Source organism: Portunus trituberculatus, chromosome 25 (assembly GCF_017591435.1).
Source record: "Portunus trituberculatus isolate SZX2019 chromosome 25, ASM1759143v1, whole genome shotgun sequence".
Lineage (NCBI taxonomy): Eukaryota > Metazoa > Arthropoda > Malacostraca > Decapoda > Portunidae > Portunus > Portunus trituberculatus.
In genome coordinates this window covers 6,477,501-6,505,000 of record NC_059279.1, presented here as the reverse complement: position 1 = coordinate 6,505,000, position 27,500 = coordinate 6,477,501, and the positions used below count along the sequence as shown (strand labels likewise).

The 27,500-nt window shown below is 36.9% G+C and overlaps 1 protein-coding gene across 1 annotated transcript in view; it reads left to right on the top strand.

Moving 5' to 3' along the window:
- The first annotated feature begins 3,675 nt into the window (after positions 1–3,675).
- The window catches only part of LOC123508527 (corticotropin-releasing factor receptor 1-like), a 101,845-nt gene continuing 78,020 nt past the window's right edge, over positions 3,676–27,500 (top strand). The window contains exon 1 of the mRNA XM_045262263.1: positions 3,676–3,812. The gene's annotated coding sequence lies outside the window, so the exon portion shown is untranslated. The remainder of the gene's footprint in view (positions 3,813–27,500) is intronic.

Here is a 27,500-nt window from a genome sequence, read left to right as displayed (position 1 = left end):
AGAGAGAGAGAGAGAGAGAGAGAGAGAGAGAGAGAGAGAGAGAGAGAGAGAGAGAGAGAGAGAGAGAGAGAGAGAGAGAGAGATACAAAAATGACTGTCAAAAAACAATCTAGAAATACACACACCGTAACAACAACAATAAAAACTAGAAAAAGACAACAAATTAAACTGAGAGAACGAAAGGAAAAGCATCTCTTCTTCCCTGATATATATGAACCTACACAACCATTCATAAGAAGCAGATGAAATTGTTACGTGAACTATAGAAAGAATGTAAAAAATCTCTTCTAACTGATCAGAAATTTACCGCAACCATTTACAAGAGATATAGGAGAAAACTAGACGAACCACTAAAGAGCATCTGCATTGTGATTTATAAGAGGCAGAGAAGATCAATACACGAACCATAGAGAGATGATGAAAATGTATCTCCTTTTCACTGATTTCAACTTCACTAACCATTCATAAGAGGCACAAGAGATTACTACATAGAGAGAGAGCATAAGAAAATAGCATCACCTCCTTAGTCATTCAAAAGTGGCTCAGAAGATTACTACACGAATCATGGAGAGCACATGAAAAACAATTGATTCTTCACTTATTCGTATGAAGTTTCCAGAACCATTCAAAAGCGGCGTAGAAAATTAATACACCAACCATAGAAAATGTAAGATTAAAAACCAAAATCTTCCCTTCCAAACCCTTCCAAATGCGACAAAAAATAATCTAATTCCAGAGAAGATTCTAATATGCAAATGGAAGCTGATAAAACACGTGCCGGTGCTGAGTTGAGTCAGTGATGAGGAGCAGACGAAAGGCTCTTAGGGTGAGATAATGGACGAGGGCCAGTCACTTCACTTGGTTTTTTGTGTTCCTCTATAAGCCTCAATTAGACCTCATCTACGTTTTTGGGAAGTGAACCAGCGAGGCAAAGACGAGCACCAGTGCGAGAGAGAAGCTTGGTTTTCCAATGGCTTGATGAGAGAGAACCACAAAGAGTTACCTTAAGAATTCCCGAGGGATTTTCAAACAGTTCATCGTTTCGTCTCTAGTGGTGCTTCGCTGGGCTTTCAAGGTTGTTTCAGGGCTGTACTTGAAACTGAATCGTGAAGCATTAGTAGAGAAAATGCTATGTAGATTCAACTGGTCATCATCATTTGAAAGAAGTCCCTGTTAAATGGGAAGGAGGAACAGAGGAAATTGAAACGGGAATTGGAAAAGGCATATAAAGATCATAGACGAAAGTATTGGAAAATAAAGGAAAAAAAGAGAAATAGAAAAAAAAACAGATAGGAAAGTATAGATAAGGAGCAGAGGAAGTAACAACAATAGGCAGAAGAAAATGAGAAGAATTAATAGAAGTCAACACACGCAAAAAAAAAAAAAAAAACGATACGGGAACACACACAAAAGACAGAAAACCATTGAAAAGGAAAAAAAAGAAAAGAGTAGAAAAAGAGATGGAGGAGGAGTAGTAGGAAGAGTATAAGACTTAGGATTAAAGATGGCGGGCTTGAGGAGCGTCCAGAGAGGCTGAGAGGAAGGAAAGGACGTATTGGAATCCCTGTCCCGCTAATCTCTCGTTCCACACCCGAGGGAAATCTATAATCTCAGCATCCAGAGAGTCAATGGAGTCCAGGCAGGATGTCAGAAGCCCTCATGATCAGCTGGCGGGATGAGATAATGACTGGAGACTTGATCTGTGTGTGTGTGTGTGTGTGTGTGTGTGTGTGTGTGTGTGTGTGTGTGTGTGTGTGTGTGTGTGTGTGTGTGTGTGTGTGTGTGTGTGTGTGTGTGTGTCTGAGCGCGTTTAGAATGCAGAATATGCACTTCAAGAATGAGCAAATAAAAAGGAAATTATATTTTTGGACTGAAGAAAATTATAAAAAATGCTGATCAGAGATTATAAAGGGGTTAGGAGTCAGAGAGAGAGAGAGAGAGAGAGAGAGAGAGAGAGAGAGAGAGAGAGAGAGAGAGAGAGAGAGAGAGAGAGAGAGAGAGAGAGAGAGAGAGAGAGAGAGAGAGAGAGAGAGAGAGAGAGAGAGAGAGAGAGAGAGAGAGAGAGAGAGAGAGAGAGAGAGAGAGAGAGATTCTGATTCTGACAGGGAAAGGAAGAGAGTAAAAGAATTAATGGCTGGTAAAATAAACAACGCACTGCACAACAATGAATAAAAATGAAGCCTTCCTTAGTGCATAGAGAACTGCGTATAAATTTTAACATACACAACTAATGACATGAAAAACTGCTCCATTTAACTAACCTACATCACGCCTACCTAATCCTTCCTCAGTAAAGGTAGACGTGGGGTAGGATTGTGATGGGCTGTATAAATAGACGTGGGATTGTGATGGGCTGTATATATAGACGTGGGATTGTATAGGTAAACGTGGGATTGTACAGATAGACATTGGATGGTACAGATAGACATCGGATGGTACAGGTAGACATTGGATTCTCTAGGTTGGATTGTGATGGTAATGTACAGGATGAAAGATAAAAAGATGTTATTTTTTCCTTGGAACCTTTCAAATATAAGATCAATGAAGCACCAATGGAGAAAACGAACCGTGAACCCAAATAATGAGCTTTTTTGACACATTAACTTTTTTTTATCCTTTCTGCTTCACCTTGCCTGTTGTCACAAGTTCATTTTTTTTTTTTTGCTTTCATTTCTGGGTTGTCTTTATCTTGTGTTGGTAAAAGAAGATGGAGGTGTAGCGGTGATAGTACGCAAATTGAAAAAGAAATAGGCTTAGTAATCAAGTTTTCAGTGCAGAGTCATGAGGAAACTATAAATAAATTGTTTTTTTTTCTTTCTTGGGTTATTTTTCATTCACTGTGTTAGATAACGTCGGGATTTTATGGTTAGGTTAAGTTAGTTTATTAGAGACACGATAATTTACACCCGGAAACAAAACCTAACTTATACAAACATATTTTTAACCTAACCTAACTTGAATTAACCAAACTAAACCTAACATACATTGCAGGAATATATACGGGAACACACTCAACAATCAGTATTTTGTGTTGACTCACTATGGTGGTTTACATGATTAGACACATTGATGAATATATAAGTTAAAATAGTCAACATTAAATACCTACGTGTAAGTGTTCATGCGCTCTTGTACCTTCCTTTGTTTCTTTGAGTTAAAACAGTCTGCGTTAGATACAGAGAATTGTTCATGGCTTTTTGTACTTCCTTTACATTAAAATAGTCAGCGTTAAATACAGACAAAGCTACGTGTAAGTGTTCATGGCTCTTTGTTCTTCCTTTAGATTAAAATAGTCAACGTTAAAAAGAGGCAAAGTTAAGTGTAAATTTTCATGGTCTCTTGCACCTTTCCTTGGGTTAAAATAGTCAACGACGAATACAAAGGAAGCTACGTGTGAGTTGTCATGGTCTCTTGTATACCTAACCTTAGATTGAAACAGTCAGCGTTAGATACAGAGAAAGACAAGTGTAAATGTTCATAGCTTCTTGCATCTTCCTTTAGTTTAAAACGGTCAAAGTTAGATACAGAGAAAGCTTTATGTAAGTTTTCATGGCTTCTTGCACCTTTCCTTATGTTAAAACAGTCAAAGTTAGATAGAGAGAAAGCTTTATGTAAGTTTTCATGGCTTCTTCCACCTTCCCTTATTGGCTTACGTTTATATGTTCTCAGCACGATGGAGGTGGACGCGTCAGTCTGGCCCAATGACCACCCCACAGACCAGACGACTACTGAGGCAGATGACGAGTTCCTGAGCCTGCCGCCAGAGGGTCAGAGGTGCCTACAAGAGTTTTGGAGCAGCCTCCCTCTTGACGGTAAGTGATTGCCAGTTTAAATACTATATGTAATGAGAGACACTTAGAAAAGCACAAAACATTTATGATAGCCAATTTACATACTGACTTTTGACGATACGGGGATGATACAGTAATTACATGTAACATTTGAACGAGACAACGTGTGTAAGTGATAATTGTGCAGGAAACTTGAAAGAAAGATACATATGAAAATTGACAAAAAAAAAAAAAAAATCTTGAAAAAGAAGAAGTTATAATTGAGGGAACTTACGGAAATACACACATCTATAGAGAGAAACTTTTAAGAACATCAACTAAAAATCTTAAAAAATACCATAAATTAATTAACTAATATACGAAAATGTAAAGTTATTTGAAGTTGTTTTTATTCACAAATTGAAAAAAAAAAAATCAAGAGCATAAACAAATTCAGCTAAAAAGCATGTCATTTAATTATTTCACTAAAAAAAAAGAAAACGGAAAAACATGAAAGGAAAACTAAACAATTTCCCAGAACACGTGACAAAAATGTTACCGATGATAATAATAATAATGTGATGAATGTATAAAACAGAATAATAATAATGAGGAATGTATAAAACAGAATAATAATGTGAGGAATGAATGTATAAAACAGAATAATAATAATGAGGAATGTATAAAAACAGAATAATAATGTGAGGAATGTATAGAATAGAATAATCACAAATGTACCACAAATGTCTTTAGTACATTGTCAAAATACCACAGCAATGAATATAGTTAGGCTGAAAATAATCCATAACTCACTATTCTCTAATCAACAACTCACTATTTCCTAATCCATGACTCACTATTCTCTAATCCATCACTCACTATTCTCTAATCCATAACTCACTATTTCCTAATCCATGGCTCTTTATTTCCTGCGCTATATTAAGTTTTCCGCGCAATGAACACAGAGGAAGCTGAGCCCAACACGGAACAAAAAATTCAATACATAAATGAGAGGAAAACATTACTAATATACATAAGAATACTACTGGATATGATAAACGGAACTATATCATCATCATTATCATCATCATCATCATCATCATTATCTCTAGTTGGTGTTTTGAACGATTTCTCTTCGTTATTCTACCTCATTTCTCTATCTAATTTTCTGTACCGGTACGCTTCATCTTCTTTTCATCATTCTTAATTCATACTCTTCTAATCCACTCATTTTTCTTTCTAACTTCACTACATTACATTACCTTCCTTCTATTTTTTGTATTTATTTTCCTCATTTCCTTATCATGTTTTCTGTGCGTTCTATCTTCTTTTCCCCATTCTTATATCATACTCTTCTAATCCATTTATCTCCTACACTTACATCAATATCAATTTTTTTTTCTTTTTAACTTCACTGCATTACATTATTTTCCTTCTATTTTATTCTATTTATTTACCTCATTTCTCTAGTTTTCTGTACGTTTTACCTTCTTTTCACCATTCTTATATCATACTCTTCTAATTCATTCATCTATCTCCTACACTCATCTGTCAATATTTACTTTTTCTAACTTCACTAAATCACGTTACTTTCCCACTAATTTTTTCTATTTACTTAATTTCTCTATTTAATTTTTTGTACGCTTCATCTTCCTTTCACCATTCATATATCACACTCTTCTAATGCATCTATCTATCTACTACACCCATGTCAATATTCATTTTTTATAACCACTACATTACGTTACTTTCCTTTATTTTTCTATCTATTCAGCTTATTTACTCATCTCTCTGACTGTATGCAAGATTAAATTACACTTCGTCATCTTCGTCTATCTATTCAGTCTATATTCACATCTACCTTCGTCATCTTATTTCACTATTTATTCAGTCTATCTTCGTCATCTTATCTCACTATCTATTCAATCTATAAACACACCTACCAACCCTTCCTATTTTCTTTACCTAATTAGCAACATTAACCCACATTCTGCTGCCTCATTTCTTCATACACTCCCTAAATATCTTCATCCATCAAAATCCTATACTCTCTTTTAACTATAGACACAGATTAACTCACCTTCTTTGTTTTCATTCTCCATAGCGTGTGTGTTTCTCTATCATCCACTGCTCTCTTTAACAACACACAAGATTAACCCACTTTCCGTCACTTCACTTCCTTTCCTAGTCCACGTTTCAGCCGAAAAAATCAACATTCACTATTTTCATTAACTACAAACATCATTAACCTAAATTCTGTTACCACAATCCATTTACTCATCACAGCTTATGTCAACAACAACGATTCTCTTCAGACTGCATTAACCTACATTGCTTGACTTCTTTTTCCTATCTATTCATCGTTTAGTCTTATCTATCAGTATCTAGTTTTCGTTTTTAATATAGTAAGCCACATTTCCTAATAACGCCTCTATTGACATTCAGTAATCTCTCTCTAACTGCAGACAAGGCTAACTTATATTTCCTGACCTCATTACCATCAACATTTATCTTATCAATATAAAATTTTCTCTTTTCTAAATACAGACAGAGTGAATCACATTCTCTCACTTTGTCTCTATCTTGTTTCGCTAATTACCTTAGCTACAGACAAGACTAGGCCACGTTTCCTGACCTCTCTGCCTTCATCATTTACCTTATCATTATAAAATTTTCCCTTTTCTAAAATGTAGGGAAAGCAAACCATATTCTTTCACCTTATATTCATCTTTTCTTATGTAACACTTTACCTACGACTAATCCATATCTTCTAATCTCACTACCCTCATCATTTATCGTTATTGGTGTAAAATGTTTCCCCTTTCTAAATATAAGCAAAGCAAACCATATTCTTTCACATTACCTCATTCTTTTCTCATTCATCACTTTAACTACGACTAAACCACTTTTTTTTTTACCTCACTACCCTCAACACTTATCCTTATTAGTGTAAAATGTTCCCTCCTTACTAAATATAGGCAACGTAACCCATGTTCTCTCACCTCATCAATATTTTTCCTCATTTATGACTTTAACTACGACTAATCCACGTTTTCTAACCTCCCTACCATCAAAGTTTATAATTATCAGTATTAAATGTTCCCCTTTCTAAATATAAGCAACATAAACCATATTCTCTCACCTCATCTTTTCTCACTTATCATTTTAACTACGACTAACCCATATTTCCTACCCTCACTACCATCAATATTTATCATTATCAGTATAAAATGCCCTCTTTCTAAATATAGGCAACACTTAAGCACATTCTCTCACTTTATATTTATCGTTTCTCACTAATCATTTAAATTACCACTAACCCCACATCTAACCTCACTACCATCACAGTTTGTCGTTATTAGTATTAATTTTCCTCCTTTTCTAAGTATAGACAAAGTAAACGAAATTCTCTCACCTTATCTCCATCTTTTATCACTAATCATTTTAATATGACTAACCCACATTTTCTAGCCTCATTACCCCCAAAAGTTTGTTGTTATCAGTATAAAGTATTCTCCCTTTCTAAATATAGGCAGAGCAAACCACATTCTCTCACCTTATCACTATCTTTTCTCATTTATCACTTTAACCCCTTCAGCACAATGACACGTTTCCATATTCACTCTGCTTCCTATTTGGTGATTTCACAGCTTCAGAAACTTATGTGAGGATTAATATAGTGAGGACTCTGGCTATTAATCTTCTGACCTCCACACACCCTTCCTAATGTCAATAAAATCGGCTCATCATACCCAAAACTCATGATAGAAGTATGTCCCGTGGTACAGTGGAACCATGCGTGCTTTGGGGTCCGAGGATCTCCAAGCGCACGGGTTCGAATCCTGTCCACGGTCCGAGTGTAGGTTGGGCTTCCTCACTAGGGGCAACGGTTTCTTAGTGGGTGGGCTTTGAGATAGGAGGTACCCTAAAAAGTATCCCCTTTAGCCCAGAAATTCCCGTGAAAAGCCCACATTGTATAAGTAAAAAATAAATAAATAAATAAAAAAAAAATACGACAACCGAACATCTAACCTCACTACCATCAAAATTTATCATTACCAATATAAAATTCCCCCTCCTTTTTCTAAACATAGGGAAAGCAAACCACATTCTTTCACCTCATTTCAACCTACACCGTGTACAGGGTTATCTTTGTCTCTCTTTATTTTCTCCCTTAACGCCAGACAAGACCTCAGCTTTGATCCGCTCCCTCGTCACTCAAGCTCTAATCTTCTGTGCCGTGTTGTCTCCTGTTTCCCTTTGGACTGGCTAAAGTTTTCCATTCAGAACGTCCTCATGAGAGAGAGAGAGAGAGAGAGAGAGAGAGAGAGAGAGAGAGAGAGAGAGAGAGAGAGAGAGAGAGAGAGAGAATGTTAAGAAGAGAAAAGGTGAAGGAATGAGAGTGAAATAGTAAAAGATTATAAACAGAAAGAGAAAGAAAAAGGAAAAGTTTGCCCAGAGAAAGAGGATAAAGGTGACAAAAAAAAAAGACGAAGAAGAAGAAAGAAAACAAGAGAAATGTGAGCGGAAAGAGTAAAAGATGGAGAGAAGAAAGACGAAAAAGAAGACTTGGAGTAGAAATAAGAGGATTATACAAAACAAATACGAGAGAAATAAAAGAAAATATAAAAACATAGAAAAATAATAAAAGAAAGCAGAAAAAAATAACAGTAAATCTTCGTCTATAAAAAAAAAAACAGTAAAAGAAAACGGAAATGACCAAATCTACCCTTAAAACAACAAAAAACGGGAAACCACAGATTAATACACCATCATACATCACTAGCAGCATTTTTCAATAGAGATTACGACAGGGGATTACAAGACCTAAAAATGACCCTTAGATCCATTGGCCTTAGCTCTGTCTTGCCTCCAGTCCTTGGGTTTGGATAGGACACGGAAGGAATGCGTGGGAGGAATGAATGGGCGTGATGGGAGGATGAAGAGGAATGGGTGAGAGGAATGAAGAAGGAATGGGTAGGAGGAATAAATGGGCGTGATGAAAAGAATGAAGAGGGAATGGGGTGGGAGGAAGGAGATGAGGGTTACTAATAAAAGTGGTCTTTATTTTTACGAGAAACGTTAACCTAAAGAATCTAATAACTCTCTCTCTCTCTCTCTCTCTCTCTCTCTCTCTCTCTCTCTCTCTCTCTCTCTCTCTCTCTCTCTCTCTCTCTAACCCTTCATTTATCTATGCTTTCTTATGTGTTTGCTTTTTTTTTACAATAGATAGATAGATAGATAGATAGATAGATAGATAGATATAGACAGACAGGTAAATAGATAGATAGATAGATAGATAGTAGATATAGATGGCTGTATTTGTGAATGTAGATATAGATAGAGATAAACAAATAGATATATAGAGATAGATGGGGGAAGAAAGATAGATAAAAATATATATAGACAGATAGGCTGGTATAGAAAATGATTAACTAAAAGCTTCTCTTCTCTCTCTCTCTCTCTCTCTCTCTCTCTCTCTCTCTCTCTCTCTCTCTCTCTCTCTCTCTCTCTCTCTCTCTATCCTGCCATAATTTTCAAAGCTACCTCACACATCATATAGTTTTCAGCATCATCTTAAGAGCTCTTTACTGCTACTCCGGACCACAAGTGACATCCATATACAATTTCAAGGAATGCTTTGGTAAACACGATCACATTGGATAATATTACGACAGCACTCCTCGCCACGCCTTGCTAACATGTCAAGTGATCATTATATAAGGGTTATGTTGAGGGTTAGTCTGTGGATACGTCTTGCTGCTGTGTAGTGTCAGTATGTCGCCTCGCTTTTTGAGTCTTTCTTGTCTTTGCTGTATATTGTTTCAGGTCAAAGGGCAATGCTAAGTCTATGATGGCTGGATTCCCTACGTCTATCTTCCTTCTATAGTCGTGTTTATAATTTGCCTCGAGTTATTTCCTCTACTGTGCCGCATTTCCATATTCGCTCTGGTTACTATTTGGTGATTTTATACACCTTCAGAAACTTATGTGAAGGATTAAAACAGTGAAGACTCTAGCCATATTCTTCTGACCTCCATAGACTCTTCTTAATGTCAATAAAATGGTCTAATCGTACGCAAATCTGAAAGTAAAAATGTGTTCCAGTACTGAAGGGTTAATCACTCAATAAGTTAGTCAATCTCACAAATATTCGTTCCTTCATTGTCAGTCAGTTAATGTATAAGTGCGTTCTATAAGTGTGTTCTGTAAGTGTGTTCTGTAAGTGTGTTCTATAAGGATTAATAAGTCAAGAAGTTAGTCAGTCTCACAAATATTCGTTCCTCCATTGTCAGTCAGTTAATGTAGAGGTGTGTTCTATAAGTTTACGTTCATTCATTTAGTTAGTTCACTAGTAAGTCAATCACACTTCATTCACTTCCAGTCAGTTAATGCTTTAGTTGATCACATGTTCATTCATCTCTTCAATTATTCAGGCAACGTTGTACTATTCATTCATTCAGTCATCCACCTTTCTGATATTCCATTGTTGCTAATTTGTGTACGTCTTCACACCTGCACATATTACACCTACTATCATACAATCAAGTGTTTCATAGCCATCATTAATATACATTTATACGTATTAACATACCCCTTACCCTGTTATTAGTACTACAACTTTTAGCATAACTGTTCTTATATTCTCATACATTACGCATTTACTAAGAAACACAAATGATAAAGTACACACACATTGCTCTCCACACAGCATCACACGTAACCATGGAAAGTAATCTCTTGTTATGCAAAAACACGAAACACAGAAGCAAGTGAAATATTTATAACTTTACTATTACTGTGTGTGTGTGTGTGTGTGTGTGTGTGTGTGTGTGTGTGTGTGTGTGTGTGTGTGTGTGTGTGTGTGTGTGTGTGTGTGTGTGTGTGTGTGTGTGTGTAATTAAAGTAATTCACGGAGTAATTAAGAGGTAAAAAGTGCTACATTATCACCTAAGCAAAGCAGGACAGTACACTAATTACCAGGTATTTATAAAGGTAAACAATTGATATGACTCATTTCACCTTATTTCATGTATTTTTTCCTTTTCTGTTCTTTTCATTATAATTTTCCATCTAGCAATTTATGTCAGAAGGTTTTCCGCTAAAGGCAACAAAAGACATTAAAAGATCCAGAAAAAAAATGTGAGTCCCTTAAAAGTAAAATTAGAAAATGATGATCCAAAGTTTGAGTCGCAAAATGAACTGCAGATTAAAAAAAGTCAGATTAAAAAATGAAAAAAAAAAAAAAAAGAAAGGAATTGGTTCTTAAATAGAGAAGTAGATGACGGGAAAAGAGTCAGTAATCTAGTTATTAGTGTTGAGTCATTAATGAGCTTTTTAACCTCTTCAGTACCATGATACATCTTCCTATTTCTTCAAGTTACTATTAGGCGATTTCGAACAGCTTCAGAACCTCATGTGAGGATTGAAATGGTGAAAATTCTGGACCATTAACCTTCTGACTTTCATAAAACCTTGCTAGTGTAAATAAAATCGTCTCAGCATTCCCAAAACACATGATTCCCAGTACTGAAGGAGTTAAAGAAGACTACATCAATTTATGATTGTTTTTTTTAATATATCCTGGCCTATAGTGCCTGTAGGTGGCTTGAAGAGTATTGGAAGCGCTGATTAGCTTCCACCCATTAGTGGCGTAGGCAATTTTATTTATAGTGGTACCCATATTAGGGACCATATCACCGCCCAAGCGCATCTTTGGTGTAACCACGTAGAACCTGAGTATCATGGTGACATGTAGAACACTTTAAACCACTCGACAAATGGCAAACTATCAAGGTGATACGTGGTGGGATTCCAACCTACGCGTGGATTTCAGCCCGATCCCACGCTCACCACCTATTTACTACGCCACCACCTCCCTTTGCCACCGCCACCGATAAGATGGAAATAGAATATGTTTCGTAAAGGGACTGGCACATGTTAGTCTGGTGGTTTATGACAACTTCCCTTGTTTCCCGAAGTTCTTAACCCCTTCAATACCATGACGCATAGCCATATTTATTCTGTTAACTATTTGGTAGTTTTCTCCAGCTTCAGAAACTCATGTGGGGGATTAGAATTGTGAAAACTGTGGCTATTAATATACTGACCTCCAAAGACCCTTCCTAATGTAAATAAAATTATCCAATCGTACACAAATCTTAAGGTAAAAATGTGCCCCAGCATTGAAGATCTGCTGAGCCCCATCAGTACCATGACGCATTTCCATACTTACTATTTGGTGATTTTATACACCTTCAGAAATTCATGTGGGTGATTAGAATAGTGAAGACTCTGGCCATTAATCTTCTGACCTCCATAGACTCTTCCTATTGCCAATAAAATCGTCTAATCATACCCAAAACTCAAGAAAAAAATTATGTTCCAGTACTGAAGGGGTTAAGGTCTTGTACGGGAAATAAAGTACAAGGAAGACAGTAGAAGGAAGAAGACATAAAAGGTAAATTTGTAGTAACGATGATATCAACAAACTCCATCTTTCTGACCCTTAAACTGGTCTTTGGCAATTAGAAACCCAACCCAGTGACAACAAACACACACACACACACACACACACACACACACACACACATTCTCTCTCTCTCTCTCTCTCTCTCTCTCTCTCTCTCTCTCTCTCTCTCTCTCTCTCTCTCTCTCTCTCTCTCTCTCTCTCTCTTCTCTCATCTTACGTTCTTTCATCATTCCCATCTCATATTTCCTTCCATGTTTTCTTCCTCCCTCTGTCAACATATAATTTCCTCTTCTCTTTCTCTGTATTTTCCTTTTACTCTTTCCCTTTCAACACATTTTTTTCTTTCCTTTTCCCTATCTCTACCAGTTTTCTCTCATCTTCTCTTTTCCTTCTTCCTTCTATGTCGTTCCTTTTCCCTTTTTTCTTGGTTGTTTTTATGTCTTTGTCTCCTTTCTCTCTTCTTCTCTTCTTTCTCTTTCTGTTTCTCTCCACTTCTTTCTCTGCTATGCTCCCTTTTTCGTCCACGTCCCTAAAATTTCTTTCTTTTTCTTTACCTGTCTTTATTTTTTTTCTTTTTCTTTACCTTTCTGCCTGTGAAATTTCTCCTCTTCATTTCTTCTTCATCTCTAAAATTACTCTATTCTTTTCTATTCCTCTCCGTATCTGAAACCTCTCTTTCCTTTTTCCTTCCTTTCCATCTCTAAGTCCTCAGATTTTTCTTTCCTCTCCGTCTTTGAATTCTCTCTCTCTTCTTGTAACTCTCCCTCTTCTGATAACAATTTCATCCCTCCTTCCCTTCCCTTCCTATTTTTTTTTTACCCAGCAGGTCACTTTAGGTCACTTCGCAAAGGTCAGACTCACAATAACAACTAAGAGCCACTCAGAACTCACGTCTCTCTCAATATCTGCTTCTCTTTGCTTCCCTCTCGTCCTCAATTGGCGTATCCATTTTAATCTTTGAGTTTATCTTACGTTACATAGAAGTGTTGTTTTCTTATTTTTTTATTTTTTGCTACATGAAGGGGAGGCAGACATTAATAGATTGACAGCTAGACAGATAGAGAACTGGCAGACAGATGAATAGCTACGGGAATAAAAAAAGTGTCGGGATATCAGATAGACGGAAAATGAGAGGGAAAAATGACAGACAGACAGATAAAAGATTAAAAAAACATGGACAGATAACTAAACACACAGATAAAATAAACCAAAAAATAAAAAAAAAGTTAGACAAACAGATAGACAGAGGAACACAGACAGAAAACCAGACAGACAAACAGGCACACTGACAGAGAGAGAGAGAGAGAGAGAGAGAGAGAGAGAGAGAGAGAGAGAGAGAGAGAGAGAGAGAGAGAGAGAGAGAGAGAGAGAGAGAGAGAGAGAGAGAGAGAGAGAGAGAGAGAGAGAGAGAGAGAGAGAGAGAGAGAGAGAGAGAGAGAGAGAGAGAGAGAGAGAGAGAGAGAGAGAGAGAGAGAGAGAGAGAGAGAGAGAGAGAGAGAGAGAGAGAGAGAGAGAGAGAGAGAGAGAGAGAGAGAGGAGTAAGATTCTGAGACAACACTTAATAACACTAAGAGGCGGTGTGACAGAGGTGACCTGCACGAGATGCGAGTCAATACGGGAAACGAGTTTACTGATCAAATATTGTACGTAGTAAGGAGTGAGTGGAGGAGGAGGAGGAGGAGGAGGAGGAGGAGGAGGAGGAGGAGGAATACAAAGGAATACAAAGGAAGACAAACAGCAACAGACCCTTAGGTCCTTACTAGGCTGTTTGTGTAGACTATCTAATAACTACTAGTGGTAGAGACAGGACAGCAAAGCAGAAGGCTCCTCCCCACCCACCTCCCTCCAGCCGAGGCTGGCAAGAAAAAAGGCGAAACAATGTGATATTAAAAAATCACATGGAATTTTAGTAGAGAGTGAAAAGGAAATGTGTAATCTACGTCTGACTACTTGTGTTTGTGGGAGAAAGTGTTAACGCTTGGTAAATGTCATGTTGTGTGTGCATTGTGTACGTGGATGCACAGTGTGTATGTCGAATGGGTGGTGCGGCAGCCTTGCCTGGCGCTTTCTAGGGAGGCAGCAGTCAATCAGGCCCCAGCTCCGTTCAATCCACTGAGATAGCATACTTTCCCTGTAGGGACGCCGTACGCTGATAACCCCTTGCAACATTGATCCCTGGTACTTAGTTCCCGATGATGATCAATGGTTGACAAGGCCCTCTCTAAACACAGCCCGTCACAGGTCGAGAGTAGTAGTGGTGACCGTTCACTCTGGGCTATCTGTGCGTGTACGCAGTGTAGTGCAGTATGTATGTAAACACAGCGTGGAGTCAAAAAGGTGGTGCAGCAGCCTTGCCTGGCGCTTTCAAGAGAGGCAGCAGTCAATTAGGCCCCAGCTCCGTACAACCACTGTAAAGGTGCACTTCCCTTTAAAGGGCGCCGCACACTGTATGGTTACCCCCTGCAGCGGTGACACCTGGTACCTTAAATCCCGATGATGGTCACTTACTGTCAGGGCTCTTGACTAGCTATCCATAGCCCTTCAAAGATCGAGAGTAAAAGTAGTGACCGTTCACTCCGGGCTATCTGTGTCATGTATGGAGGGTGAGAGTAATTCAAACTAACGGGCAATTTAAACCACGCTCAGAGGCCCGGGAGATAAAAGAAAGTTATTCGGAAATTAATAGCGACAACCGGGGATTAGATTCAAAGTATTTATCGAGGCGAACTTTGAATGTTTCGATAGTACCTGAGTTGACAACATTTGATGGCAGACCATTCCATATATTAACTATGCAATTAAAGAAAAAGTGTTTGACTTCATTTGTTACAAAACGCTTACCAACAATTTTAACCCGTACAGCGTCAGCAGATCTGAGACTTTGTGATTTCGCCAGTGCTGGCCACATCATGGATTTTTTTTTATTTGTTAATCCAGTCTTAAATGAAGTGAAAATAACAGTCATTCTTCCCAGAACTGACTGGAAGTGGTATTAATTGGTGCGAGATGTTTTGCGCTAAGGTTAGCGACTTAGCAAAGCCTTATGTGACTAGTTTATTCGTTTCCTCGTTTCTCACCAGTCGATCCCCGAGTTGGACACATGCATAATATCGTTCCTGAGTTGAAAGAAAAACAACATGTCATGTTTTGCTGTTTGGGAGTGTATGTGGCTAAAAATAGACACAAGATATCGCGAGGGAGTGTTGCCTTTCGCGGTGCAAATATTTTCTGAGTAATATGTACTTGTTTTTCCTTATAACAAAGCGATTGGAAAATTCTTATTTATGTCATACAAAGTTTTCGCTACCACAATATAACAGTTACCAAAAACATCTGAAATGGTAAGAGTAAGTAATGGAAATTACGCTTTGTTCATATTAGCGGAGTTGAGGCGTCAGTTTCCCGCTACACCGAGCTGAAGGCAGCAGAAACTGCTAAAGTTCAGATATGTAATAAATAAATACAGGAAGCATTCATGTTAGCAGGGACGAGGAGGCAGCATGAGCAATGTCTACAGTGCATGATGGCAGTATAATGGTAGGTTTTGAGGACGCAATACCTCCGAAACACGAGGAAGCTCGCCGACGTATCTCATACGTCCCTGACGCCCGGTTCGCTCAGAGTAGCCGACGTATCTCGTACGTCTCTGACGCTGTACGGGTTAAAACCATTGCTTCTAGTGACACTTGATTGGTCGACTGATTTTTGAATATTCAAATTTGCGAACCCATTAAAAATTTTGAAAAGCATGATAAGGTCGCCTCTTACTCTCCGCTTCTCAAGAGAAAATAAATTTAATTCCTTTAGGCGTTCCTCGTAGGATTTGTTCCGCAGCCTTGGGATCATTTTCTTTAATCTGCGTTGTATTTTTTTATTTTTCGATATCTTTTTTGTAATACGGTGACCAAAACTGAACATTGTATTCGAGATGTGGACGGACGAGTGAGTTATATAATGTTAATATTATTTTCTCAGACTTGAAAGTGAAAGATCGTCCAATGAAACCAACTAATTTATTCGCAGTTTTGACGACTTCAGTACATTGTTTGCTTGGCTTGAGGTCTGCTGAAACAATGACACCAAGATCTTTTTCTTTGTCCACACTCGTCATTGGGGTATTATTCATCTTGTATGTCGCCTGAGGATTTTGATTTCCTATGTGTAAAACGTGGCATTTATCTATATTGAATTTCATTTGTCACTTGAGAGTATCTATATCTCTTAGCAAAAGTTGTCTTTGGCTTTCTGAGTCTACTCTGTTTGCAATTTTTGTGTCATCTGCGAATTTTAAGAGCTTACATTTTATTCTTTCATCAATGTCGTTAATATATATAATAAAAAGAATAGGTCCCAGAACTGATCCTTAAGGAACGACACTGCTTACATTAATCCAGTCTGAAGATTTACCATTGATCACAACTCGCAGTTTACGATCAGACAACCAATCCTCGATCCACGCTGCAATGTCACCAGTTATACCATGCACTTTTATTTTATTGATAAGACGTTTATGTGGAACTTTGTCAAAAGCTGTCTTGCTGAACCAACAGAATTTAGGTGAGGACCATCTTTCCAAAACAGAATTTTCTGATCATAGAAGTGGTTCCACAGATTAATGAAATCTACCCCATCTTCTTTGCAGAGATTGCTGAGACGAGAATTAATTCTGAATGCTTTGTTGTAGAAAGAATTGGCAGCATTAATTCTGGGGAGGCAGCATTAATTCTGGGCAGGAGAAGGAGGAGGAGGTAGTAGTAGTAGTAGTAGTAGTAGTAGTAGTAGTAGTAGTAGTAGTAGTAGTAGTAGTAGTAGTGGTGGTGGTGGTGGTGTGTGAGTTTCCTCACACACAAAATTTCTTACTAGACTCAAACAAATATGAAAGTATGAAAAGACAAAACTCAAGACTTATTCTCTCTTGTTTGGTGTCTTTTCATTATAAGTCTGAATATCAAAGGCGGGCAGAATTGGAGTAAACGTTTTATGGGATGCACCAAAGAAATGATAAAACTCGCTGTATCTTTGCATAATAGATTCTTCCCAGTGGCCTGAATGTTAAGGGAAAACATAAGGAAAAAACGTTGTGAGAAATCTAACAAAGAAAACACAGAATTCACCTTTTAGTCTCCCTTATTCTGTGTCCTTGCATAATTAATAATCTTTCCAGTGATCTGAGCATCAAAGGCACACGGAAGGAGTAAATGTTTTAAGAGATCAATGTAAGAAAACACAAAATTCGCCTCTAATTCTCTCTCATTCTGTGCGTTTGCATGATCAATAATCTTCCCAGTGTTCTGAGTATCAAGGGAAGACAGATTTAGAGTAAACATTTTAAGAGATCCACGAAAGAAAACATAAAATTCGCCTCTTATCATCCTTCATTCTGTGACTTTGCTTAAAAGATTCTTCCCATTGGTCTGAATATCAAAAGGAAACAGAAGGAATAAACGTTTTACGAGAACAGACAAAATTCGCTTCTTATTCTCTTTCATTCTGTCTTTGCATTACAGATTCTTCACACTGATCTGGATAGCAAGGGGAAACAGAAAGAGTAAACGTTTTCATAGATCCACCGAAGAAATGACAAAATTCGCTTCTTATTCTCTCTCATTCTGTGTCTTTGCATAATAGATTCCTCCCAGCGGTCTGAGTATCAAGGCCAGACAGAAAGAGTAAACGTTTGAGGAGAATTACGAAGACTAATAGCTGGGACTAAGTGGAGATGCTCGTATAATGTTTCCCTTGACCTGAAACTCTTGAGCAATGTGTCTTCTTTTTCTTTTTTATTTATACCAAGTGGACTTTTCACGGGAATTTCTGGGCTAAAGGGGGCATATTTGGGGTACCTCCTATCTCTGGTCGTTTTTACATAACATTCAGAATAATTTAGGTGTATCTTTTTCAATGCCATATGTAGAAAAAAAGAAGAGGGTTATTTATCTATTTATCTATTTTATTTATCTCTTTTTTACTGCGCAGAATTAATTTGTCTGAAGAACAGTACATGAGTATGATTTTAAAAGGCATAATATGTAGAATACAAAGAAGAGTTAATTTTCTATTTTATTACAGTACACAACCAACATACACCACAATAATGTCTGAAAAAGCAGTACAGGAATATTACTTTTAACCACTTCAATACTAGGAAACATTTTTACCCTGAGTTTGTGTACGATTAGACCATTTTATTGACGTTAGGAGGGAGTTCATTGGGATTAGATTAATGGCCACAGTCTTCACTATTTCAATCCCCCAATAAGTTTCTGAATCTTTATAAGTCACAAAATAGTAAAAAATAAATTAGATAAATGAATATGGGAACGCGTCATGGTGCTCAAGGGGTTAAAGGAATATGTAGGATAGAAAGAAGAGAGCCATTTTCCATTTTTTTATGATATATAACTAATATATACTACAATAATATGTCTAAAAAGCAGTATAGGAGTATGATTTCCAAGGTCTTACTTAGAGCAGAAAGAAGAGGCTCTTTATGTATTTATTTTATCTACCTATTTTTTTAACGGTACAGAATTAATATGTACTACAAAAATATGTCTGGAAAATATGCTAATGGATCATGGTGGAAAAAATGTGTGGCAGCGAAAGAGTTGAAGGAAAGTGGATCGTTACGCTAAAAGGTCTGTTTCCCATGACAGGACAGGAATTATTGAGCCACACATGAAAAAAAAAAATAAATAAAAATATCTATACATGTTGAGTAACCAAAGAGCAAAAACCATGAGCGTAGAGAAGAGTAATTTTCATGCATGGTTTCGACATTCACACAGGACGAAACAAAAATAAAAAAGAAATATATTAATAAAAAACGTCGCTCGAAAAATTAAATGCAATGAAGTGAGGAAAGAAAAAATGGTACAAGAGTCAAATCATCATATCGTTTCAACATTTAGACAAGACGAAAGAAAAAAAAAATCTGCAAAAATACATGAAAATAAAACTGTCTTACCGTAACTCGTTATAAAATACAATTAAATGAAGAAAAGAAAAAAAAGAGCACAAGAAATTTAAAAATAAGTCAACTTCCATCGAAAAAAAAAAGTTAATTCACTGCAGAAAACGTCTTAATAATCAACATTAACACACACACACACACACACACACACACACACACACACACACACACACACACACACACACACACACACACACACACACACACACACACACAAACACACACACAAAAAAAAAAACATCTCACCATAGCTAATAAAAAAAAGCATAAATAAAATAAAAGCAAGGAATAAAAGGTACAAAGAGTTACATTCCATCAAGAGTAAAGCTAATTTAATGCAAAAAAAAACCCACTGAATAATTCTCTCCTAAATCATGTTAAGTAGTCAGGAGTGGAGGAATAAAAGTGGAGAGTCGGTAGAAGGAACACTCAGTCACGTTCTGGAGTTGGCGTGAGGAGGAGGAGTTATTGTTTTTCGTCAGTGGTGGAGTGGGGTGGAGTAGATCTGGCCACATGTCAGCCACAAACCACTAATGTCCACTTCTGCGTCAGCCACGTGGAAGATGGTAGAAAAGGCAGCTGGTTGAGGTTGTTAGATGAAGTGAAGTGGTCAGTGGTGAAGTGGTGGTGGTGATAGAGGTACTGGTGGTAGTAGTAGTAGTAGTAGTAGTAGTAGTAGTAGTAGTAGTAGCAGTAGCAGTAGCAGTAGTAGTAGTAGTAGTAGTGGTGGTGATAGTAGGAGTAGTAATAGTTGTTGTTGTTGTTGTTGTTATTGTGATAAAAGTAATCAACGATATGTGCTTTCAATATATCTAAGTGTTAGTGAGTCAGTGAATGAGTGAAGCATGAAACAGCCGTCCATACGTTAATGAATCCATTGAGCCAGGCAAGGCATCCAACTGTGAAATAAAAGGTAGTCAGAAATTGTTACATAATCATCAGTCAGTTAATCAAGAGCTAAACAGTCACCCATCCAGTTAATCCACTCAACCAATGAAGTACTCAGCCATCCATCCATGTAATCAGTCAGTCAGTCAGTCAGTTAGATAGTCAAATAGTCAAACATCAAGCCAGTTACTCATTTAGCCAGTCAGTCCATCCACTCCTTCACTCACTCGGTCATCTATTCATCAAATTTTTATGCATCAAATCGATCTATTAAAACATAAAGTAGCATCCAATCAGTCAGTCAGTCAGTCAGTCAGTCAGTCAGTTAGTCAGTCCGTCAGCCATCCAACAAAACTCCCATATATCAAAACACATAACCACATTACCTTCTCAGTCAACAACCTATTCCTTTCTCTTTCCCTTTCCTTCTTTTACTTCTCTCCTTGTCACCCTTCCACACTATCTCTTCAGTCTAAAACCTCTCCTTTTCACTCTCCCTCTCCATTTCTTACTCACCCTGACCATTTAACTTCTCTCTCTTTATCTTCTTCTTTCTCCCTCTCAATCGTTTCACTCTTTCTATTTCCTCTCCTTGTTTTGTCATTTACTGAAGAACAGGGCGAGTCAATCTAACCGCTACCAAATGACAAAGACCTCAATCATTGCAGTGACAGACGAGACAAAAAGTTTCATAAGTCACAGTGGGAGAAGGGAATAGAAACGCAGTCCACAAAGGGTGCTGACAAACTGCTCAGGTGGGGATGAAAGAGAGACAGAGCTCCAGAGAGAGAGAGAGAGAGAGAGAGAGAGAGAGAGAGAGAGAGAGAGAGAGAGAGAGAGAGAGAGAGAGAGAGAGAGAGAGAGAGATACTGATACTGATACTGATACATTTATTGGGCCTTTATGGGTACATTAAAATCAGTATGATACAGAATGTGAAGAATTCCCTCGGTCTGTTGAGCATAAGCTCTTTTACAGACCTATTTGAAATTTATGTTAGGCCGACGCGGTTAGTTGTAGAGGCCTAATTACTATACATATATTTACAAACAAGTAAATTAAAGATTTCCTAACTAAATTCCACTTCTACAACCAAATATACATCTACATAACACATATGTAATAAATGCAGTAATAAATAATATAACAATTATAATAATAATAGTAAACGTACAATAATAAAACAATTTACATTAAAACATTATTAATAATGATACATTAATAAATAAAATAATAATGAAAATTATACAAATAATAACAATCACATTACAATAATAATAAAAATATAATACTATAATGATAATAGTACTATAATAATAATAATAAAAAAAAAAAATAATAATAATAATAATTATTATTATTATTATAATAATAATAATAATAATAAATGATAATAGTAAATGTACTATAATAATAAAACAATTTACAATAAAACAATAATAAATAATACAGTAATAAATAATAAAATACTAATAATAATGAGAAATTATACAAAATTAACAATCACATATTACAATAATAATAATAACAATATAAATACTATGATAATAATACTATAATAATGATAATAAAATAATAATAATAATAATGATAATAATAATAATTATAATAATGATGATAATGATAATAATAATAATAATTATGATAATAATAATAATTATAATAATAATGATAATTGTTATGATAATAATAATAATACAGAGCAATAAATAAAAGTCCCTAATATTTACTAAGGAAGAATTGTTTTATCTTGTTCGAGAGAGAGAGAGAGAGAGAGAGAGAGAGAGAGAGAGAGAGAGAGTCACGTTAAGTCCCACAGGTGTAAGGAAGCGTAACTAAGGAAGCCTGGAATCTAATTAGGCATCTTCACTAAGTCAGGCTGCCACTCACCTGTACACTCTATACTCCACTCCACTTGGCAGGTACATGAGCAGGGCTACCACACAGCCACTAGTTCATTAACCAACGCGCCTCAGTGACCACACAACCTACCACACGTTTGAAAATAAATCAATAAATAAATAGAATAATTGCCAAACATACCTGAATTGTTACTTTTATTGATTTTCTTTACGGATATTTCTTCTTTCGACTTTTTAATTAGTTTTTTTATTATTATTTTATCGGTTTAATTAATGTTTTTGGTATCATGCACTCTCATTAAGTGTATATTCTTGGTTCTGTTTCACTTTTTCTTCTTTCCTTCCTTCCTTCTTCTTCTTCTTTTCTTCCATATAACGTTTCCTTCATCATTAACATTCATTACCTCAAAAATATCTTCTTTCCTTCCTTCCTTCTTTATTTCTTTCTTTCACTCCTTCCTCCTTTCCTTTTTTCTTCTTTTTCCGTATTGTTTCTTTCATTAACATTCATTAAGCCAAAATATTTTCTTTCTTCCTTCCTTCATTCATTCTTTTTTTCATTCATTCACTTCTCTACAGTACACGTTTGCTTCACCGTTCACTTTCATTCACTGTCCAGTATTTCCTTCATTCAATCGTTTTTTTTCTTTCATATTACATTTTCTTCATCAATAAACCTCATTCACTCTGCATTTTTCCCTTCCTTCCTTCATTTACTCATTCATTCATTCATATTAGACAATTCCTCCATCATTCACTCATTCATTTTACAATATTTCCTTCCTTCCTTCATTCATTCATTTATTCATATTATACAATTCTTCCATCATTCACTCTTATTCATTCTATACAGTATTTCCTTCCTTTTTTTCTTCTTTCCATCCTTCCTTCCTTCCTTCATTCATTCATTCATTCACATTACACTTTCCCTCCATCAATCACACTCTATATGATCTCTTCCTTCCTTCCCTCCATCTTTCCTTCCTTCACATCAACCATCACTATCAATTGTCTACCCTGTCACCCTTCCTTCCTTCCTTCCTTCCCTCTTCCATCACACAACGCAGCCACACACCACTCCTTCCCTCGACATAGCAACGCATGGCCACACACACACACTGCGTCACTAGTCACTAATCAAGCCATTATGTTATTGGGGTGTGCGTCACGGGCATTAATTAGTCCATTCATTAGCGAAGTAATTAGCCTGGAAATGGTCGTAAACTGCCAGTCAGCTGTGTTAGATAGGGTCATGTATTAGAATGTAATTGTGAGGGAGTTTTGTTATTGTTATTGTTATTATTATTATTATTATTGTTGTTGTTGTTGTTGTTGTTCTTGTCCTTGTTCTTCTTGTTCTTCTTGTCCTTGTTCTTTTTGTTCGTCTTGTTCTTGTTCTTGTTCTTGCTCTTCCTCTTCTTCTTCTTTTACCACTTCTTCTTCTTCTTCTTCTTCTTCTTCTTCTTCTTCTTCTTCTTCTTCTTCTTCTTCTTCTGCCACTTCTTCTTCTTAATCTTCTTCCTATTCTTCTTCTTCTTCTTCTTCTTCTTCTGCCACTTCTTCTTTTTAATCTTCTTCCTATTCTTCTTCTTCTTCTTCTTCTTCTTCTTCTTCTTCTTCTTCTTCTTCTTCTTCTTCTTCTTCTTCTTCTTCTTCTTCTTCCTCTTCTTCTTCTTCTGCCACTTCTTCTTTTTAATCTTCTTCCTTCTTCTTCTTCTTCTTCTTCTTCTTCTTCCTCTTCTTCTTCTTCTTCTTCTTCTTCTTCTTCTTCTTCTTCTTCTTCTTCTTCTTCTTCTTCTTCTTCTTCTTCTTCTTCTTCTTCTTCTTCTTCTTCTTCTTCTTCTTCTTCTTCTTCTTCTTGTAACTTCATTTACTCCTCCTCCTCCTCCTCCTCCTCCTCCTCCTCCTCCTCCTCCTCCTCCTCCTCCTCCTCCTCCTCCTCCTCCTCCATCTCAGATTTTTTCCTCAAGATACTTCCTTTCTCCAACCCTTTAATCTCCTCCTCCTCCTCCTCCTCCTCCTCCTCCTCCTCTTCCTCCTCCTCCTGCCAGAGATAAAAAAAAAGATTTCGGAAAGAATGAAAGAAATTTATCCTATTGTATCGATGGAGGAGGAGGAGGAGGAGGAGGAGGAGGAGGAGGAGGAGGAGGAGGAGGAGGAGGAGGAGGAGGAGGAGGAGGAGGAGGAGAAAGTCAATGTGTTCTGTAGCTTATGAAAATGTTGGTGTCTGATGATGATGATGATGATGATGATGGTGATGATGATGATGATGATGATGATGATGATGATGATGATGATGATGATGATGATGATGATGATGATGATGATGATGATGATGATGATGGTGATGGTGATGATGATGATGATGATGATGATGATGATGATGATGGTGATGATGATGATGATGATGATGATGATGATGATGATGATGATGATGATGATGGTAATGAAGATGGTGATGATGGTGACTGCTCCTCGTCGTTCTCTCAGCATCCTTCAACCATCTGTCCTAATTGACTTACACTGAACTAATATTATTCCGCCATTAACTCTTCACTCTTTTTATCATCATAAGTTATCAGTTTCTCGAGTCTTTGTGTGTGTCAGAGAGAGAGAGAGAGAGAGAGCAAATACAACAACAATAACTTAAAAAACAAAAAGCCAACATCCACAAAACTAGTAAACATAACAAGATTAGAAAAAGAAAATGGATAAAAACATGAGAGAAAGAAAACGGAGGACGAACATAACAACACCAAACCCACCTCACGAAATGTCACAGAAATATAAAGAAAAAAAAAAAAAAAAGAAATTACACGAGTATATAAATTAATTTCTAAGCCAGACACACGCAGAAGAAAGAGACGTAGGAAGGAAATGACACGAGAAACACACACACACACACACACACACACACACACACACACACACACACACACACGGTAGCTCAGTGGTTACAGCGCTGGCTTCACAAGCCAGAGGACCGGGTTCAATTCCCCGGCCGGGTGGAGATATTTGTGTGTGTCTCCTTTCACGTGTAGGTGCTGTTCACCTAGCAGTGAGTAGGTACGGGAGGTAAATCGAGGAGTTGTGATCTTGTTGTCCCGGTGTGTGGTGTGTGCCTGGTCTCAGGCCTATCCGAAGATCGGAAATAATGAGCTCTAAGCTCGTTCCGTAGGGTAACGTCTGGCTGTCTCGTCAGAGACTGCAGCAGATCAAACAGTGAAACACACACACACACAAGATTCAGAGGAAACGATGAGCCGGCGAGATTGGACCTAGTTTTTACAAGGGATATACGAATTAACGATGACATAAGATATAAGTCCCTATTGGGAAAGAGTGACCATATAATATTAGAAATGGATATAGAAGAAGGAAAGGAAAATAGAGATGAATCATACAAAGAAGACCGATTAAATTACAGAAAGGCTGATATTGAGAATCTCAAGAACTATTTTAAAAACGTAAAAACGTAGACTGGGAGGAGATGGAAAACTCAGAAACGGTTCAAGAGAAATATAACTTATTTTTGGAAATATACAAAACAGGATTCAAGGAATATGTCCCGAAATATAGACCTAAAGAAGAAGGAAAGAAAGATTGGTTTAATGCAAGATGTGCTAGGGCAAAGGAGAAACGAGATGGAGCATGGAAAAGGTGGAGAAGAAACAGAAATCCAGAAAATAAGGAAAACTTCAAAACAGCAAGAAATGAATATGCTAAGGTGAGAAAGGAAGAAGAAAAGAACTATGAAAAGGACATTGTCGAAAAATGTAAGGAACAACCAAAATTGTTCTACAGATTCATAAATGGAAAAATAAGACAAAAAGAAACAATAGAAAGGTTAAAAGGAGAGAACGGAATGGTGGAAGACCCAAAAAGTATGGCAGAACTGTTAAATAGTAAATTTCATGAGGTCTTTACTAAGGAATCCAAATTTGAAAGACCACAGGGTAATAGAGAGACTGTCCATATGAAAGAGATTAAAGTAACCAAGCTTGAAATAAAAAAGTTGATGACGGAATTGGATGAGGAAAAGGCAATGGGACCGGATGAAGTCTCAGGCAGAATACTGAAAGAATGTAGGGAAGAACTAGCAAGTCCTATATACAACATCATAAAATGCTCAATAGAAAATGGAACAGTGCCAGTGGAGTGGAAAAGAGCTGAGGTGGTTCCCATATATAAGAGCGGAAGGAAGGAAGAACCTTTAAATTACAGACCGGTATCACTAACTAGTGTAATATGCAAGATGTGTGAAAAAGTAATAAAGAAGCAATGGATCGAGTTTCTTGAAGACAACAAATTATTATCAAATAGCCAATTTGGTTTTAGAAAAGGTCGGTCATGTGTAACAAATTTATTGAGTTTCTACTCTAGAATAGTTGATAAAGTACAAGAGAGAGAGGATGGATTGACTGTATTTATTTAGATTTAAAAAAGGCGTTTGATAAAGTGCCACATGAAAGATTACTATGGAAGTTAGAGGAGAAGGGTGGCTTAAAAGGAAGCACATTGAGATGGATGAAAAATTACTTAAGGGGGAGAGAAATAAGGACGATAGTTAAAGATATGAAGTCCAAGTGGAGAACAGTAGACAGCGGAGTGCCACAGGGGTCAGTATTGGCGCCAATACTTTTTCTCGTATATATAAATGACATGCCAGAGGAGTGAACAGCTACATAAATCTGTTTGCGGACGATGCGAAACTGTGCAGAGTCATTAAACAAAAGAGGATTGTGAAATACTACAGGAAGACTTAAACAAGATCTGGAAATGGAGTAAAAATGGGAGATGGAATTCAATGTGGACAAAAGCCATGTCATGGAAATGGGAAAAAGTGAAAGACGACCAGTGGGAATCTATAAGATGGGAGATGGAGAACTAGAAAAAGTAAAAAGGAAAAGGACTTGGGAGTGACAATGGAAGAAAACAATCAACCGGTAAGCCATATTGATAGAATTTTCAGAGAGACGTATAATTTGCTAAGGAATATTGGATTAGCATTTCACTATATGGACAAAGAAATGATGAAGAAATTGATAAGTACTAAAATAAGACCTAGATTGGAATATGCAGGAGTTGTGTGGACCCCCATAAAAGAAACACATAAGAAAATTGGAGAGACTACAAAAATGGCTACAAGAATGGTTCCAGAATTTAAAGGGATGACATATGAGGAGAGACTAAAGGCTATGGATCTACCAACCTTGGAACAGAGAAGAGAGAGGGATCTGATACAAGTTTATAAATTGATTAACGGAATGGATCAAATGGATAATGAGAAACTAATCCTTAGAGAAAAATATGACATTAGAAGCACAAGATCGCATAGTAAGAAACTGAGGAAGGGAAGATGTCTGAGAGATGTTAAAAAATATAGTTTCCCGCAAAGATGTGTTGAGACTTGGAACAGTTTGAGTGAGGAAGTGGTGTCAGCAAAAGTGTACATAGTTTTAAAGAAAAATTGGATAAGTGTAGATATGAAGACGGGGCCACACGAGCATAAAGCCCAGGCCCTGTAAAACTAC